Source organism: Neomonachus schauinslandi, chromosome 7 (assembly GCF_002201575.2).
Source record: "Neomonachus schauinslandi chromosome 7, ASM220157v2, whole genome shotgun sequence".
Taxonomy (NCBI): domain Eukaryota; kingdom Metazoa; phylum Chordata; class Mammalia; order Carnivora; family Phocidae; genus Neomonachus; species Neomonachus schauinslandi.
In genome coordinates, this window is record NC_058409.1 from 39,772,807 (window position 1) to 39,786,225 (window position 13,419).

Sequence of the window (13,419 nt, forward strand, 5' to 3'; positions counted from 1 at the left end):
ACCACATTTAATCATTGACTTTTTTCTTGCCTTATCTTCACAAACATTTAAACATAACAATCTCTGTCTCCACTCTTGAATCGGTTCACATCTTTCCCTGCCCATTCACTTACTCACGCATTCCTCATGAAATCTAGAGTCCAGGGGGTGAGGCATATATCCAACGAATAACCACGTGAATAACTGTTTAATTTATAACTATGTTCAGTGCTATAAGGGAGAGTACAGAGGGAGCAGGGTGTCAGAGAAGGCTGCCTAAGGAAGTGACATTCAGGCTGAGACTTCAAAGCTTATAAGAACTGGTGGCAGAAAATGGGAGACGACATGTGTTCCAGCCAGAAAGACCAGTCTGTATGATGACCCTTCACACGATTGCATGTGTTAGAAGGAAAATGGACGGGGATTACGATGTGTAGGAGAAACTGAAATCTTTCATTTGGATTACTGCAATAGCCTCTTAGCTTCTTTCTCTTCCTGGAGTTTCATTTTCCTAATGTTTTCAGAGGATCATAAGCAGGCTCTTTGTAAAGTGTGAATCCAATCATGACTTTCTTCTTTAAAATACATAAGTTTCTCCTTACCCAGAGGGGATATGTTTCAACAACCCCAGTGGGTGCTTGAAACCACGGATAGTACCAAACCCTATATATATTATGTTTTTTTCTATACATCCATACCCCCGATAAAGTTTAGTTTTCCTTAAGTTTAACTTATAAATTAGTCACAGTAGGAAATTAACAACAATAACTCGTAATAAAACAGAGCAATTATAATAATATAGTTAGTCCTTGAACAACGTGGGGATTAGGGTTGCTGAATGTGCAGTCAAAAATCCGCATATAACTTTTTGACTCCTCCCAAATTTAACTGTTGACCAGAACCTTACCTACCGAGAACATAAACAGCCGATTAACATGTATTTTGTACATGTGTTACATAACATATTCCTACAATAAAGTAAGCTAGAGAAGAGAAAATGTTAAGAAAATCATAAGGAAGAGAAAATACATTTACAGTGCTGTATTTACCAAAAACACCCCACATACAAGTGGACCTGCACAGGTCAAATCCGTGTTGTTCAAGGGTCAACTGTATACTATAATAAAAGTTACGTGAAACTGGTCTCTCTCTCAAAATACCCTATTGTACTGTGTTCACCCTTCTTGTGGTGACATGAGATGATAAAATGTCTCTGTGATGAGATGAAGTGAGCTGAACGACGAAGGCATTGTGATGTGAGGCTACTACTGACCTTCGGACAATACAGAGGATCATCTACTTCCGGATCCTGGTTTACTGTGGGTAACTGCAACCTTGGAGAGGTGCCTGGGTGGCACGGTCAGTTAAGCAACTGACTCTTGATTTTGGCTCAGGTCATGCTCTCATTGGTCTTGAGATCAAGCCCCATGTTGGGATTAACTAGGAGTCAGCTTGGGATTCTATCTTCTCCCTCTGCCCCTTCCCCTGCTTGATCTCTCTCTCTCTCAAAATGAATAAATAAATCTTAAAAAAAAAAAAAAAAAAAAAGATGGGCGCCTGGGTGGCTCAGTCATTAAGCCTCTGCCTTCGGCTTAGGTCATGGTCCCAGGGTCCTGGGATCGAGCCCCGCATCGGGCTCTCTGCTTGGAGGGAAGCTTGCTTCTCCCTCTGGCCCTCCCCCTGCTTGTGTCCCTTTCTCGCTGTGTCTCTCTCTGTCAAATAAATAAATAAAATCTTAAAAAAAAAAAGAGAGAGAAAGCTTGGAAAGCAGAACTGCAGATAAAGGGGGACAAACTGTAAAAGTCAATTACACCTCCAGGGTTCATTGTATTCCATTTCTACAGATGATAAAGGACACAGCATACTGAAATAGACAACAAATCTTTTTAAAATATTGTAAAATGTGTTTTTCACCTTATCCACAACAGTTTACATGCTTATAGTCCGGCTGTAGGTTTAAAATTATAAAACCTGTGTAAGAAGAGCCTGTGTTTTGGAAGTCACATATAGAGAGAGAACATTTAAACATTTTTGCCGATAATTTGGGAACTTTAAAATGTGTTTCACATTTGTGTTCATGCTAATGGTGTTCCTCCATACTTCCTAGTACAGAGGGAGGGGCAGAGAAGTGGACGTGCCACTTAGGGAAACTGGGCCATCCATAACTGAAGCCTGGAGGAGTATTTGTCAACCTATGTATGTTTTGTTTAAAGAGGTAAGTGGTCAATTTTCCAGTGTTAGTCCTAAATGAAATTTATTTTTTTTAAAGATTTATTTATTTGAGAGCGAGAGAGCGTGAGCCTGTGAGCATGAGCGGGGGTGGGGGGGGCGGAGGGAGAGGAGAGAGAAAATCTCAGACTCCCTGCTTAGTGGGGAGCCCGACATGGGGCTGGATCTTGGGAGATCATGACCTGAGATGAAACTAAGAGTCCTACACCCAACACCCATGTGCCCAAATCCTATATGAAATTTAAAAACTGATCAAAAGGAGAAAATTTTGATAAATTTAAATTTATAATCATAAACTGAGGAAACCTTAATATAATCAGGCACCTTTTCTACTGGAAAGGAGGTTAGAAAAGAAGCTCAAAAATAGTAATCATCCTTATTATGTTCAAGTAAAGAGATAATAGGACTAGTATAAAATGTTTTAAATTAAGAAATCAAATCTTATGTTAATCTTTAAAATGGAACACAGGCAAAATGAAGACTTTTTAAAATATGGGGAATTTTAGAACATACAAAATAATAAATGGATGTAAAACTGTATATACACTATGACACAAAGATATAACATGCAAAGAACAAATGCTTGATAGAAATACATTAATATTTAAGGCTCCTTATTTCTGGGTGGTGGATTATAGGTGATTTTAATTTATTTATACTCTTCTGTGTCTGCCAAGCTTTCTAGAATATATACTATTTTTATACTTAAAAAACTGAAATGAATGAACACCAAATTTATTGATCCAATTTATCATCACACGTCATCGTAATTGATGAGATCATTTCAAAATTAAAATTATACTCTATTATTTTTCATTTGTTATATAACTTAATTAAAAACTATTTCTTGTAGAGCAGATTGTTTCTGAAACATTCCTCTTAAAAATGTTTTCATTTTTATTAACCAGTCTTCCTTCATCCAGGTAGTATTTATGGAGTATTTACTTTGTGCCCAGCCTTGTGCCAGGTGCTGGGGAAACAGCAGGGAACAAAATGGGCATGGGCTCTTGCTTTATTAAACCCACTGAGGAGAGAGACCCATTAAATGGATCAGCACAAAACTGTGAAACGTGCTAGGAAGAAAGAGGAACACGAAAGTATTTTTTTTTCTTAATACCAAAGAGAACGCCTTTGTGAGTTTGATTTTTTCCAATTTAGGTAGTTGAGCCTCAACTCAGACTGTCTGTGAACCACCAGAGTGAGATAGCAGGACCACAAGTGGTAGTCAACACAGAACAAGAGAGGACCTCTGCACCTAGGCAGTGACCTAAAACAGGTAAGGCTGTGCTGGTGCATGGGAACAGGAGCTGAGTGGATTATGGATGCTTCAGTCATCCGTCCTGTCAGTTATGTTTACTGAAGACCTTCTATGGGTTGAGCATTGTTTCAGGGAAAGGGGATGAATGGAATAGTGCCCCTGACAAGGGTCACACCATCTAGAAAGTGGGACATACAGGAGAACGAATGCTGATACAAGTGAGTGTAAACCCATGTGAGAGTCCAGAGAAGGAAGTTCTGAGCTTTACCTGACTGTGTTTTACCTGAGTGTTATTTGAACAGGGTCTCCAGGGACAAGAAATAAGAGTTTGCAAAGCAGGGAGTGGAGAGGAGAAAGGCAATCTAGTTAAAGGGAATAATATTTGCATAAAATGTTTAAGAACAAGGGCAATTCTGAGAACAGCAGTTAGTATGGGGCTAAAACAAAGACTAAACGTGGGGAAGCGATGCATTTAACAAAAATTGGAGAATTTACATTGTGGCTGAAACTTTGCTAGTTGCTATGAATAAGAAAAAGGCTTGGCTGCTGCTTTCAAGGATATTTGAGTTCAGTGGTAGAAATAGGAAATAAAATCAGAAATTACAACCTAGTATAGTAAGTGTAGGAGAAATGATAAGGAAGGTCCTGGACACCTCTTCAGGATCAAGGTAGAAGCAGGAATGGGTAGATGATTAATCAAAGTGGTAAGCATAGGATTGCACAATGGGAACACAGAAAAGGGACACTGGATATAGTTTTGAAGGATTCAAGGTTTCCAATACAAATTATTTTATTATGTTCCTCAACTGTTGCAGATTTTTGGGTAATTAAGTTTTAAACATTAACTTATAAAATAGTATATCAGATAGTATAGCAGTGAATAAAACAAAAATCCTGATTTAAAGAACATTAAAGAGTTACTCTTTAGGGCACCTGGGTGGCTCAGTTGGTTAAGCGGCTGCCTTCGGCTCAGGTCATGATCCTGGAGTCGTGGGATCGAGTCCCACATCGGGCTCCCTGCTCAGCAGGGAGTCTGCTTCTCCCTCTGACCCTCCCCCCTCTCATGCTCTCTCTATCTCATTCTCTCTCTCAAATAAATAAATAAAATCTTAAAAAAAAAAAGTTACTCTTTAAGCAACATGATGAACCCATATGCATATATATGTCTGTATATATATATATACATACACACACAGTGTTGTGCTACACTTTCCTCTCACAATATATTTTTTTAAGTAGGCTCCATGCCCAGTGTGGAGCCCAGTGTGGAGCTTGAACTCATGATCCTGAGATCAAGACCTGAGCTGAGATCAAGAGTTGGACACTTAAGCAACTGAGCCATCCAGGTGCTCCACTATGCTTTTATCTATTAACAAAATATTTTGAACATTTTTCTACATCAGTATGTATCAGTCTACCATATTCTTTTTTTAAGAGCTGTATGGTATTCTCTTATATAAAAAACCTTAGTTTTTTAACCAGTACTCCATTGATAGATATTTAGGTTTTCTAGTTTTCCTTTTTTAAAAAAGATTTTATTTATTTATTTGACAGAGAAAGACACAGTGAGAGCAGGAACACAAGCAGGGGGAGTGGAAGAGGGAGAAGCAGGTTTCCCATAGAGCAGGGAGCCAGATGCGGGGCTCGATCCCAGGACCCTGGGATCATGATCTGAGCTGAAGGCAGACACTTAACGACTGAGCCACCCAGGCACCCCTCTAGTTTTCTCTATTACAATCACATTGGAAATGAATACCTTTGTTTATACATGATGTATACTTGGGCTAATATTACTTTGGAGCAAATTACTTAATCTCTTTGTGGCTGATATCTACAAAATCATTGAGAGAATTATCAAACTAATTTACTTATTTAATTAAAATTTCTTGCATAGAGATTGGCTAAAGAAATGTTCTCTTAAACTACTATAATGTTATGTTCATTAATAAATTAAAATAATTATGTGATAAATCTTTTCTTTAGTTTTCACTGTGAATAGAATAAAATAATAGAAAACCTGCTGGTTGGAGATAGGTTCTTATATTTAATTGTTCAGTTTGCTTTTTATTTTTTATTTTTTTAAGATTTCACTTATTTATTTGTCAAAGGGAGAAAGAGCAAGCAAGCACAAGCTGGGGGAGCAGCACAAGCAGGGGGAGTGGCAGGCAGAGGAAGAAGCAGGCTCCCTGCTGAGCAAGGAGCCCAATGCGGGGCTTGATCCCAGGATCCTGGGATCATGACCTGAACCGAAGGCAGATGCTTAACCAACTGAGCCACCCAGGCATCTCCTGTTCAGTTTGCTTTTTAAAAAATGATTAGGAAAGTAACAAAGTCGGGTGTCTGGGTGGCTCAGTTGGTTAAGCGTCTGCCTTCGGCTCAGGTCATGATCTCAGGGTCCTGGGACTGAGCCCCACATCGGGCTCCCTGCTCAGCGGCGAGTCTTCTCCTCTCTCTCCCCCTACCCCTACTCATGCTCTCTCAAATAAATAAAATCTTTAAAGAAAATGAAAAGTAACATAGTTTCTTATGAAGTATAAAGAATAAAATAAAGATTCTCTATTATTCTGCCACCTAGAAATTAGCATGGTTTAACATTTTTGTAACTATTCAGTTAGGTGTTTGTCCTTTGATTCATACTTCATTTAATCAAAAATAGAACATTAGGTATTTTTATAACCTTTTATTTTTCTTATTGGCATGCTGTGAAACTTTTTTCATATGACCTTTTTTTTTTTTAAATCTTATTTGTCAGAGAGAGAGAGCACAAGCCGGGGTACCGGCAGGCAGAGGGAGAAGCAGGCTCCCTGAGGAGCAAGGAGCCCGATGAAGGACTCCATCCCAGGCCCCTGGGACCATGACCAGAGCTGAAGGCAGACACTCAAGCAACTGAGCCACCCAGGCTTCCCAACCATTTTTTTACAAAGAAGTACATCATGATATTTGTTTATTTATTCATAAGTAATCTCTACTTCCAACATGGGGCTTGAACTCATGACTCTGACTCGAGTCACATGCGCTACCAACTGAGTGGTTCAGGTGGCCCTACATCATCATTTTTATTTTTATTTATTTTTTTTTAAAGATTTTATTTATTTATTTGACAGAGAGAGACACAGTGAGAGAGGGAACAGGGGGAGTGGGAGAGGGAGAAGCAGGCTTCCCGAGGAACAGGGAGCCCGATGTGGGGCTCGATCCCAGGACCCTGGGATCATGACCTGAGCCGAAGGCAGACGCTTAACGACCGAGCCACCCAGGCGCCCCGTACATCATCATTTTTAATGGTTTTGTATTTTATACATGGATGTGCTGTACCATAATTTATTTACTCAGTCTCGTCATTTATAGGAATTTAGGTTGTTGCCAATTTTTTTTTGTAGTTATAAGCAATATATTAATGAATGTCTTTAAAATTGTTGGACACCTTTTCCACTATTTTATTAAAATTAATTCTAAGATGTAGAATAGCTGGGCAAAGGGTATCTTAAAGAACTTTTTTTTTTTTATGAAAGCCAAACTATCTTCCAGAAACTCTGCACAGATTTTGATTCTTGATATGGTTATGCAAATACCTATTCCTTCTACCCTCATCTAGGTTCTTTTAAAATTTTTGCCAGTCTAATAGGTGAAAAGTAGTATCTCGTTAGTTTTATTTTCATTTTTAAAAAAATTTCTATTGAGGTATAACATCTTTTCATATAATTTGACATACACATGACTAGCTTGTTTTTGTCCTTTGACTTTCTAAGAGATAGTATGGTTATCTTTTCCTTCATGATTTGTAAGAGCTCTTGATATATTTATTATGTAAACCGAACATTATTAGACATTAAGAGTAGTAACTGAGTATGTATAATTAAATATTAAGCAGTTTGTGTGAATGTTAAATTGTTTCTCCATTTTGTTATTTTTTTGACTTTGTCTTGTGCCATTGGAAAGGCACAATTTGTGTGCTCAAATTACCTATTTTTGGTTTGTTTCTGGAATGCATATCATGCTTAGAAATAGAGGAGAAGCAGGTCCTGTCCCAATACATAAATTATACTGAAGCACTGTGGTGTGGTGGAAAGAATGTGGATTAAGACTCTAGCACGTTGAAGATGGACAGCCAAGTTGGTGGCGCTCAGCTTCCATGTCGCGCAACCTTAAGTACATTACTTAACCTGAACCAGTTTCCTCATCTGCAAAACGCGACAAACAACACCCACTTCATAAGTTGGTATAAAGACAACATGCCTAGCACAGACAAGGCATCCAGCTTGTGTTAATGCTCTTTTCTTTTCTTTGCTCTCGGCGAGGTATTAATTACAAGAAGTGTCTCTCTCTTCGATGCAGACTAAAAGGTTGGGAGGTGTAATTTTTGTTGAGTTTACATTCAAACATTCTATCGGGGAGCTTTTAGAAGCAGTCCATTAAACTACAAACCCCATAATGCATATAAAATGACCATAAAATTTCTGTGTATGAAGCCTTTGTGGCTTGGGGGAGTGCGGAGAGCCACGGACTTTTTATTTACTGGATTTTCTCTCGTTGAGACACCTCCCCCCACATTTTCCCCTAAGCACATGCGGTTACTTTTCTTCCTCTTAGAAAGCTAACTTCACAGGTTTCAAAGTGAGCTTTCAGTTACAAAGCGAGAAAGTATCTCAATTAGAAAACTGTGAGTATCATGAAATTCATTAAAAAAACACACAAAACTGTGGGGTGTGTGGGCCATAATAATAATTCTCACCTCCCGTAGACTTAGCAGAAAGAAAAATGACTGGCACGATTACATCTAGTAGCCATTTTTACCCTTTGAGAATCTGAGCTTAGCTGCCACCGAGTTAGTCTCCTCTCGTCAGCTACCGGCCTCCCGTCCGAATTATTTACGTCCGACACACTCGTATTTGCATACGATGGTGGATCCACTGCTGCTGGGCGCCCAATTAGCCCTGTGCCTGCACGGCCAGCGCTCCGCCCGCGCAGGGCCGTGTACTGCCGAGCATGTGATCTCTCTTCCGCCCAGGCCCGAGCGCGGTACCCGGCAAGTAAAGCGCGCAGCGGCCGCTCCGAGCGTCCAGCCAGGGAAGACGCCGTGCCACGCGCCACTCCAGCTCGCGCGGCTGCGTCCCGGCTCGGCCTTCCCTTCTCATCCTCCCGAAGGCCCCACCATCCCAGGCTCCCGGGCGGCCCCGGGCGGGGGAGGGGTGGGAGGAGGGGCTCCTCAGGGAGCGGCGGGGAATTCCCCCTTCCACCGAACGTTCCCGATTGTTCACCATCCTCACGTCAGCAGCAGGGGGTAATCCCCGACTCCAGCTGCTCCTGACGTCACTGCGCGGAGCCACCGCCCCCCACGCGCCCTTACCTCCGGGGCTTCCTCGACGCTCCGCCCCCAGACGTAGCCACGCCTCATCCCTTCCCCCCCGCCCCAGCCGCCCGACGTAGAGGGCGGAGCTTTTTGGGCCAGGGCGTGAGCGGTTGCTTGGGCCAGAAGGTTCTCTGGTGGAGGCGCTCTTCCTACTGCCCCGCCCAGTAGGTTCGTTCGCACCGCTTCTTCCACACCCTTTATCCCTCCTCTTTCTCCTCGCCCCGCCTTTCCCCTCCCTTCTCCTCAACCCCTCTAGTTCCTTCCCCGCCTCGCCACCTTCCACGATCTCGCGAGACTTGACCCAGAACATTGCGGATCGGGTCGGCGCCATTTTGGGACCGAGACTGGTTGTGGGGGAGGGAAAAGCGGCAAAAGGGGATTATTCAAAGTACCGAAAACCTCCTCCCGGGATCGAGCGCAGCGGCACCCCCAGGCCAGGGGCACCTCTGGTGTAGCAGAAGGTAACACCGTCCTCTGTGCTCCACGCTGGAGTCTGGGGGAGGAAGGAGGGTGCCCCTGTCGGCGTTGGGGTTTGAGGGGTCGGGAGCGGCGTTGGCGGCGCGAGGTGTGAGGCTGCCCTCGGACGCGGTGGGGGGGGGTGGCGGAGAGCAAGGAGAGAGACGGAAGGACGGCGGCGAGAGGCCCTTTTAGATATTTACTCGGCCCCGGTGGAGTGGGGGTGGCGGTTGTGGGGAGGGGGTGGATGGCTTAGGCTCGGTGGCTGGGGGATGTTTGGCGGAGGCTGAGAACGGATCCGACGCCCTCCGTGCTGGGTCTTCCTTCCTCCGGCCTCTCACACATGCCCGCCTCCTTTGGCACTACTGCTCCTCTAAGAGGGCTGACGGAGTCGAGGCCGGGTTGTGGCCTTCGGTTGTTTCTTCAGTAGCGCGCCCGCTCTTTTCCTCCTCTCCCGGGTCCGTGGTCGTAGCTGTGTATTGAGTCGAATGCTACCATGTCCCTCGGAGTCCTGTGGGGCCTGAAGGGACCTATTCTGGTTTTGGAGAGAACCACTCTTAATGGGATTTACGAGAACGGTTTGGTACCTTCCACCCCCTCAGTGTTGGGAGAAACCTGTTTTCTTAATTCAGGGAAATGGGGACCGACACCTTTATCCCACAGCTGCTCTCAAAAGCCGGGGAAGTCTCACCCTCAGGCGAATTTAAGGAATGTTCTTGCCCCATTTCTCACCTCCCTACTTTCTACCCTTAGTGGGGAAAATGTCTCTTAGACATTCTAATTTGGAGAGAGCGTCTTTCTCTTTATATCCTTTTTTTTTGTGAGTTGTATTTACTAATGCTCCTTGGCACCACACCTGCCTGTTCATTTTCTTTCGGCCCAGTGAATTGAAAATGGAGAAAATCTTTTATAAGGTTGTGGGCCAGTTTCATAGTTTTAATTTTTTTACTCGAAAAGTATAGGAGGTTTATATAATTCTCCCGTATTATATCCGCACCCCCTTCCCAGTTGAAATCATTCCTTGTCCTCTGTAACATCATCTCCCACCTTTCCCTCTTTTATTCTAAAGTCTTTTTCATCCAGTAGACTGTTTCGGGGCGCTTGCTTGGGCTGAGCCTTTTTTCAGACCCCAGTAGAATTACGTAGAAGTGAATTTCTCTCCAGAAGTTGACTCTTCAAGATTGGGGTTAATTTTTAGCTCAAAATTAAAATTCAGTGTGTAATTGGTGTTTTTTTTTTTTATAACTTTTACAGGTGATTGAATTACTCATATATGAAGATCATCCTCTAGGTTTTGTGTAAAAGGCCCCGGATATTTGAAGTGGCCATTTTGGGATTACAATGTTTTTGGATAATTTTGCCCCAGAAGTTTATTAAAAGTGGCAAGAATCATCTCTGAAGTGAATTTATAGTAGTGAACAATTCTACAAGCTACTAAAAGGACCCAGGCATTTCTTCAGTATTTTGGTTCAAACGGATTATATAACTGGTTAAATTATTTCAGCTGGTGGTATTTTTTTTGCTTCTTCCCCACCCCCCCACCCCTCCCCTCCCCTGTAGTTGTTCTTCAGCCAAAACTGTAAGATATGTTTGATTTGTGTACTGAGTAGTTTCGGCAGTTTCAAATTACTGTTTAAATATTGCTGAAGTTTCTTGGCAGTTTATTTTTACCTTTATTAAAAGTTTTAGGAATTTTTGACCTCAGCCCTTTTCATGTCACAATGGGACAGCTTTTCTAAATGAAGACATTGAAAGAAGACAGAGTTTTTTCCCTTTTATCTTTTATTTACGTGGAAATTTAAGATGTTGCAGTTTTCCAGCAGCATGGTAGTATTGAGATAGCTATGTGTCTCCCTATATGCTGATGTTTAGGAATGCTCTTCAGATGTGAAATTTTCTTTTTGTTTTTGCTTTTTGGCTCATAAATTGGATATTTCATCTGGAGTGGATAAGTACAACGGTGACAAGTACATGGAATAATAAAGAAGACTTTAAAATCTTAAATCCAAGGAACTTGGCTAATTCTGGAGATAGCCATATGAAAACTTTGAAACAGAAGTATGGGTAGCTGACTTGAAGTAACTCTATGTCAAATAGTCATAGGTTAAGTATCTTCAAAGAACTTGGATATTATTTCAGAGGATACAAAATAAAAAAACAAACTGGAAAACATAAAGATTACAGAGAAAAACCCAACACCTTCCTGTGCAGTCCTGTTGGAATTTGTAAGTATTGTATGGTGAGCAAATCACATGTTCATTTGTAAACTGTAATAAGAGTCAAGTTTATTCTATGTTGGAAGCCTTTCAGTTTCTTGGAATAATACTGCTTGGCTTCAATTTCCTGGACAGTCTGAAGACTACCTACCATTAAGTAAATTGAAATGCAGAAAGAGTTAAGATTTAAAAAAATTTCAGGTCACACAATCCATATTTTTACATTTTTGTGCTTATGAAGTAAAGAAAATCCCTTTGGCGAGTATTCACCCTAATTTTTATGGATTCATAGATTGGTAAAAAGGTAGGAAAAAACAACAAATATTTTATGTGTCTTGCTAGCCAGTTTCTTTAGGCTGCTTTCTAAAGGGAGTTTAGTGTTATTTAGTTAGGTAGTTTAGAGTAAACTCTAACATATGACTTGGTTTTTAAACCTGATTTTCATCACAATTCATAATTCTTTTAAATAGCTTGATATATTTTCTTTTTGGAAGGTTATGCTGACTTAAGTTTATAAACAAAGCTTTTTTAAAAAGTTGGAAGTATTGCTGTAATAGATCCTTTGACAAAGGAGAATTATGTTTTAATAGTACTTCAATTTTTCAGTATTGAATAGTACTGTTTTTACTTACCCTTAGTTATTAGGGTTTTTCAGTGATTCCTAGGCATAGGAATGTTTGTTATTAAAAAACCCACTAAAATTTATTATTTAGACACTATTAGTGAATATATTAGTGTAGCTAAAATGAGAGTTTATTTCGTTTAATTACCTTTCTTAGATAAAAGATTGTAATTTTGAACATTTTGCCAAGATGGCTTTATAACTTGTCAGTTGTTCCCTTTATTCCAAAACAGAACTTTTTTTTCCTATGCTATTGCTTGAATTCTTTTATCTCACTTAGAGCAGAAGAGGTAGTAGAGTCCAGAACAATGTAGGTATCCAAATAAAGCGTTTATTTTCTGATCTAAAATTGAGATTAGAGTTAAGTAATCCTCTCTGTTAAAATAGACTGAGTTATTTTTGTTTTGTCTGTCAGAACTGTGTGTAGTACTTCTAATTGAGCTTTCACCTTGATTTATATTTAAAAAAATGGCGAGACCATTCAACCACCTTTTCCCTTCAGAAGGGACTGCTCTTATATGCATTTCTCAATTTAATGGTTTTTCAAGTTACTGGTCTAGGAATATGCCTCTTAAATGTGATTAAGAAGTTGAAGTGGAAATGAATAATCTTTTCATAGAAAAGAACATTATTTATGATTATTTTCCTTTAAATTATTCCTACTGTTGTTACCCAAAGCCATGTTACCAGGATAAAGATAATTCCAGAGACAGGGTTTTTAAGAATCAACTTTAATCTTTGAATAGTCTCACATCGGTGAAGTTTGCTTACAGAAATTGTTCATGGACAGATTTACTTACTTGAACGTTTTGATAAATATTTTATTATATTCTTGGCATCAAAATAGATAGCAATAGTAATTGGAACAATTGCTGGGCTGCTTCTCCCCCTCCCCCACCTTTTTTCCTCCTGTCTACCCTACTCCATTTTTTTAATCTCCTGTGCCTAGACTGTAGGTCTAAAAATAATAATCATAGTAATTAACATTTATAGATGATTGTGTCACATATTTTGCTGTGAACTTTGCATAGTATACTTTAGCTCTTAGAATAATTCTATGAAGAAAGTGCTATTATAGTTACAGTTATACAGGTGAGAAAATTAAGATTTTAGGAGATTGAGTCTGGGAGAAAGTAACTTGGTTAGGAACAGGGTTAGATAGAAGTTTTGACCAAATCTCCAACTCTGACTGGAGGGCTCAATGCTCTTAATCACTATGCTATATTGCTTTCTTGTGAATTGTATTTCATTAACGCCTATTTGAGCATTATCCCTGATATTTTTGTTTTTTCTTCTATATACTGCTTCTCTT

General features: G+C 40.4%; 1 protein-coding gene across 2 annotated transcripts in view; it reads left to right on the forward strand.

Moving 5' to 3' along the window:
* The first annotated feature begins 8,954 nt into the window (after positions 1–8,954).
* Positions 8,955–13,419, forward strand: part of GPBP1 (GC-rich promoter binding protein 1) — a 71,287-nt gene continuing 66,822 nt past the window's right edge. Inside the window, exons 1-2 of one of the 2 annotated variants that reach the window (XM_021701847.2) lie at positions 8,955–9,274; positions 10,524–11,494. The gene's annotated coding sequence lies outside the window, so the exon portion shown is untranslated. The remainder of the gene's footprint in view (positions 9,275–10,523; positions 11,495–13,419) is intronic. The other variant, XM_021701846.2, reaches the window with a different exon arrangement.